The sequence below is a fragment of the Ursus maritimus genome, unplaced genomic scaffold (genome assembly GCF_017311325.1).
Source record: "Ursus maritimus isolate PB19 unplaced genomic scaffold, ASM1731132v1 scaffold_14, whole genome shotgun sequence".
Lineage (NCBI taxonomy): Eukaryota > Metazoa > Chordata > Mammalia > Carnivora > Ursidae > Ursus > Ursus maritimus.
This window is the reverse complement of record NW_024423786.1, coordinates 43,038,085-43,044,084: the sequence shown is the minus strand read 5'-3', so window position 1 is coordinate 43,044,084 and position 6,000 is coordinate 43,038,085. Positions and strand designations below refer to the sequence as shown.

The 6,000-nt window shown below is 52.2% G+C and overlaps 1 protein-coding gene across 4 annotated transcripts in view; it reads right to left on the bottom strand.

Annotated features, from left to right (window-relative positions):
* ZDHHC3 (zinc finger DHHC-type palmitoyltransferase 3) overlaps positions 1-6,000 on the bottom strand; it is a 54,357-nt gene that overhangs the window by 23,889 nt on the left and 24,468 nt on the right. The gene's annotated exons all lie outside the window — the stretch shown is intronic.

Here is a 6,000-nt window from a genome sequence, read left to right as displayed (position 1 = left end):
TTGTTCCTGCTGACTTTTTAAAAAGATTATTTATTTATTTGAGAGAGAGAGAGGAAGAGAACATGAGCGGGGGGAGCGGGGGGCAGAGGGAGAAGCAGACTCCCCGCTGAGCTGGGAGCCTGACGTGAGGCTGGACCCCAGGACCTCGAGATCATGACCTGAGCCAAAGGCAGATGCTTAACCGACTGAGCCACCCAGGCGCCCCATGTTCCTGATAATTTTCTATCTTCATCTTAGTGAAATAGTTTTCACTTAGTGAATCTGTTCTTTCCTATGTAAATATTACAGTGAGGATTTGACTAAGCAATTAGTTTTTGGTCTGCATTAAAATTTCCCAGTAGCAGCTTCGGCCTTTTTGAATTTTCACTGGGGGACATCACACCCAACGGTTCAGTTTTCCCAGGTCAAAGTTCGCAGCTCTGAATGCTATTGGCTACTGTTTAACCTAGAATCAAGTTTTATTTTTTACCAATCCTATTGCTGTGAAGCCTCGGTAATCTATATTGGCTTCTCAGGAATCCAGAAGCAACTGTGAGCCACTGCCCTCAGATTTCTGACTTGCTTTTTGACCAGAACTGCCCTCCAATTTGCTATCCCAACCTTTTCATATGCTTGTGAATACTTTGCGTTTTGTTCTGTCAACACCTTTGGGTGGCAGACCCAAAATGACCCAAAATGCCACCAGTCTGCCGGGGCTGTGTGCCCGTCTGAGCAGAAGGAAAGCAGGCTGTGGCCAGGCCTACTTGGTGCTCTGCCTGTGCTCCGGTGCTCACTGCTACGGATTCAGGAATCAAACGAGTCTCTGTCCCACTAGGCTCTTGGTCTTCTGGAGGCTAACAATTCTAGAAGACGGTTGTGTTGCAGGACCACAGAGGAACAGCTGCCAACTAGTCAAGGCAACCACAGAAGTTTTAAGAGGTGAGGGCATTTTTTGTTTGTTTGTTTGTTTGTTTATGCAATCTCCACGCCCAGCGCAGAGCCCGACATGGGGCTTGAACTCACGACCCTGAGATCAAGACTTGATCTTAACTGACTGAGCCATGCAGGTGCCCCTCAAGAGGCGAGGTTTAAGGGTGGTCCTGAGGCATGCACAGAGGTTTGCCGGGTGGACCTGAGGGAGAAAAGGGATTGTGGCAGTGGAGGGAAAGACAAAAAGGTGACAGTGAGCACAGCACACGTGGGGGACGGTGAGAAGTTCAGCACGGCGGGGCCCAGGGTATGCGGTGGCAGCAGAGAGGCTGGGCTGAGGGGCAGGGGCCGGCTTGAGTAGAGCACATGCCGGGCCTCAAGGCTGGGCCCGATTCTTCTTCATGGGCCAGCCACAGCCACTAGGGAACATCTTTAGGATGAGAATTCAGTTGCCTGTGCTGTGTGGGGCAGATAAGAACAGGGAGAGAAGAAAATCCCACAGACCAGTGAAGATGTTATTGCTGATGGCCCAGTAGTGAACACGGAGTGATGAGGGTTGGAGGAGAAGTGGGGAGGAAATTCAGATCTAAACAAAAGGGGCGGGAAGCGAATGAATCTTGTGGCGGTGGAGAGCGTGTGAGCAGGGAGGAGGTCTCCACCTCGAGCAGCTGGTAACTGGCAGCACCTTACACCACTCACAGCACAGGAGAAGCGAGGGCGGGCAGGAGCTGCCTAGTGCACAGTTAGGGTATGCTAGTCTGAAGAGCCCGGGGGACCCCCAGGAGGAGGTGTCCAGGAAGGTGGTTGGGAAAATGAGCCCAAGAAACAGGAGAGAACAGTCAGTGGCACAGCAACACGGGCTAAGAGGCTGGCTTGGAAGTCGGCCGGCCCTGCTTTCCATCCGGGTTCTGCATCTGTAAGTGGGTGCCCGTTGAAAGCTCGGCCTCCCTGTGCCTTACTCAGTTCCCTAACTGGTGAGCCAGGACCCACCTTCCCTAGTTCCCAGCATCACCGTGAGGGTCCAACGAGATGCAGACACAGACAACCCGTGAAAGGGGCTCAGGTGATGCCCGCCCCAGAGACAGTGCTCAGCAGCCGGCAGCACGGCGGACTGAATGTTTGCGTCTCCCCCACATTCACAGGCTGACTACCCCAGTGTGTGGATGAGGAGGTGGGGCCTCTGGGAGGTGATTCCGTCTCGGGAGTTCCACGAGGTGGGGCCCAGACACCCGCATTTTCTCAAAGGCTCTCAGCAGGGCTGAGAACCACTATGCTAGACCGAGAGCTCCGTGTCTGGATCTTCCTCGTTCGGCACCAGAGCCCCTAGCCTGGAGAAGGTGTATCGGTTTCCACCGTGGGGGGAAAGGAGCAGTGAAAGCAAGCAGAACAAAAAAGAAGGGGGCCAAGAGGGCTAGCCTGGGGGATTCCAGCAGCGTGGCCCAGCCTAGCAAGACCTGGGCCTAACACCGGGCCGAGTCACAGCTGTGGGGTGGGACTGCTCCACACCCCCCCATCCAAGGCCGAGGTGACACGAGGCCGCTCTCATCAGCGGGCAGCCACGAGCTACCAGCATCAGGGAAGTGGATGTGACAGCTGAACAACAGAACGGGGAGCACACCCGCGTTCCGCAGGGGCCCGGGGGGAGCGACAGTGCGGTCTCCCAGGGTGGGTAAGGTGGGGACTGCAGGGCTGACGGAGCATCCCTGGCCTCCCCAGAGTGGGGCTGATGGCCTATAACACGCCAAGGGAGGGGTTCCCGGGGTAGAAGAGATGCAAACTGGGTGTCAGAACCTTTCCCACAAAGGAGACATTCTGGGTTAGGAATAGCCACTGAAGAAACAGCAAGAACTTGAGATGCTGACGGTGCAAGGGAGCTGGAGTTTCATCTTTTGCTAAGAAAACGACTCACAGGGGACAAAGATTCTAGCTATAGAAACTGCAAAGACAGGGGCGCCTGGGTGGCATAGCGGTTAAGCGTCTGCCTTCGGCTCAGGGCATGATCCCGGCGTTGTGGGATCAAGTCCCACATCAGGCTCCTCCTCTGGGAGCCTGCTTCTTCCTCTCCCACTCCCCCTGCTTGTGTTCCCTCTCTCGCTGGCTGTCTCTCTCTGTCAAATAAATAAATAAAATCTCAAAAAAAAAAAAAAAAAGAAACTGCAAAGACAAATTAATGAACAACTCTTCCTGAAAATCTACACCACACCGAGCACTGTGGGAAGTACAAGTGGCAGGGGCCTGGGTTTCCAACAGCGGGTGGGGTGGGCCCCCAAATACCCCAACACAGCAAGGAGGCTGAGCACCTAGTGAAAGGCATGGCTGCTGGGAGAGGCAGGAGCCTGGCGAGGCAGGAGGGCTGCGGCTGGGGACCCGGGAAGGCCAGGAGGATCCTGGCGGACGCAGCAGGAGAGAGGCACCTGGGAAGGGAGACAGTCCAAGCAGTGGCCAGACAGTCCTGGCCTGTCCAGGGGGTGCCGGGTAGAGCAGGAGCACTGGAGCGAGAGGGCGTGTGCAGGGGTGTCTTCCTGGCAGCTGAGCAAAGATTCAGTACCGTGGTTCAATTATGGGAAGATTTTCAATTTGTCTCACAGAGGTCCCGGGGTGCCTCTCTGGGGAGGCAAGGAGTGCTCCCCTCTCCCTACCTCTCCTATGGCTCTCTGCTGGGCTCCCCAACTTTCCCCCGCTGACCCCTGTCACTGGCTCTTTATCTGCTCTCACCCGCACTTTCCTGTCTCATCAAGGACCTGCTCACGCCCGAGATGGGCAGCACGTGGCTGACTTCCCTAGGAACAGGGCTGCGCTCCCCCCCGTCTGCCTGAGGGCGATGGGGTGACAGACAAACAGGGAACAAGAAACTCCAAAGGACTGCTCGTCCACAGGAATGCTATTCTCATTGGTGGAGGCTCAGGACTTTGAGTGGGACAGAGATACGGTCCTGAGAAGAAACTTCTAGAAACACAGATCCTGGTACACGGGCACTGAAGGCACCAAGATGCTGAAAACTACACGTGATTCCGTGTAACCATCACCTCCATGGTGGTGGGGAGGCTGGGAGAGGAATGAGGTGGGGCAGGGTGTGGGGCATACAAAGAGGCTAAACTGTCTTTGTGACATTTTATTTATGAGGCTGGAAGAGAGTGAAGACATCATATCATCATATCATCGTATTATCCTTTATACCCTTTCATCTGTCGGAAGCGTGTCATTAAAATTTTTTCTAAAAGTTCAAAAGAGTAGAAAAAAAAATCTGGTCTGCCAATGCAGGCAGGTGCCAGAAAAGGCTAGATAGAAATTTTAAAAGCAAACAGACTTTGGTGGGCGAGGACTCTACGGTATGTACGATGCCATTTAGGGTGGACCTCCTGACATTCACTACGCTACAGGAGTACACAGCTATTAACACGGAGAACACCTATGGCAGCTTGTTAAAGGCAAACGCAGACTTCCAAATAGCATACGGCATAGGAGACATTCTGGTACAGATCTGACCCACATATAGCTTACATATAACTTAACTACTAGTAGCCCAGTGTCGACCAGAATGTGAATAACATAAGTAGTCAGTTCACACATATGCTGTACGTCCTATGTACTAGATACTGTGCGGTAAAGTGTTTACGTAAAGTAATCTAGGGGAAAGAAAATGTTGTTAAGAAAATCATAAGGAAGGGGCGCCTGGGGGGCTCAGTCGGTGCAGCGTCTGCCTTCGGCTCAGGTCATGATCCCAGGGTCCTGGGATCGAGACCCACGTCTGGCTCCCTGCTCAGCAGGGAGCCTGCTTCTCCCTCTCCCTCTGCCTCTCTCCCTCTCTCAAATAAATAAAACAATTTAAAAAAAGAAAAAATCATATGGAAGAGAAAACACATTTATAGTACTGATCTGCATTTATCAAAAAGAATTCATGTATAACTGGACCAGTGCAGTTCAAACCCACGTTATTCAAGGGTCAACTGTATATATAAAAAGACAAAAACACTTGCAAAATTATTAACGGTTATCTCACATAGTAGGATCACAGGTAATTTGTACTTTCTGAACCATTTTTCTTAAACGTTCTAATAAGATGTGGCTTTTGCAATTAGAAACCCACTAAAAATACAAGCCAAAAAATACAGCTCAGGAAGGAGCTACCCAAAGTAGGGATATGTCCAGCTTTCCTGAATTTTAGAATCAAAATGCTACGGCCATCTCATCTGGAGATACCTGGGGCCCTGCCTGGAGGCACCACGGAAGGAGGGCAGGGTCTGGAAGTCTTCCCAGAGGCAAGGCAGGGCCCTGACCACCCAGAGGAGCGGATTTTAAAGGGGGATTGGGAAGGGCACTGGCCCAGGCAGAGAAGAAGGTCCCACAAAAGCCCAGAGGGCCATATTAATTCATTTTAATGGAAAAAGTCACTGAGTTTGGGCAATCATGTGATCTTTTATGAATCCTGAAGTCACAAACCACAACTAGACATCATTCTTGTCTTATGTACAAAGGAAAAGCCCTGAGGAACATCACTGGTCCAAGGAGATAAAGCAAGGGGGCCGAGTTTTCCTAAATGAAGGCCCACGTTGTTTCCCCCTCCCACACATCCAGGCTTTAAGGTCCCAGCCAGCAGAGCTTGCCATAAACCTCGGGAGGCCGCACAGAAAGGGCTACGAGAGGGAACCCCAACACCACAAAGGGCCATCGGAGCCCTCACTTGGTACCCTCATCATCGCCTGCTGTTCCATACACCAGCGCTGCCTTTTTAAAGTCTGCCCCTCCAACAGCTCTCTACACACTTACATCCCCCAGAAGGCTCGCTCCCTTCCAGGCCAGGCCCCATCTGCCTAGGGGGTCCATCTCAGAGCCAGAGACCAGCCGGGCCAGTCCCTGAGATGGACCAGCCTGTGACACAGGCCCTTCCCAGCTTCTGGTTCGAAGGTCTCGTCTCTTTCTTTCTTCCTCTTTTTAAAAAGAATATTCTCTTCTGTGCTTATCTCCACAGATTTCAGAATTTCCTGTTAATAGTTCATGGTAAGGAATTCAGTTTGGTACAATTCTGGACAGACGGCAGGGAGTCGGAAGGCCTGCTGAGACATTTCTGCCAGTGCTGTCACGCTGACATGA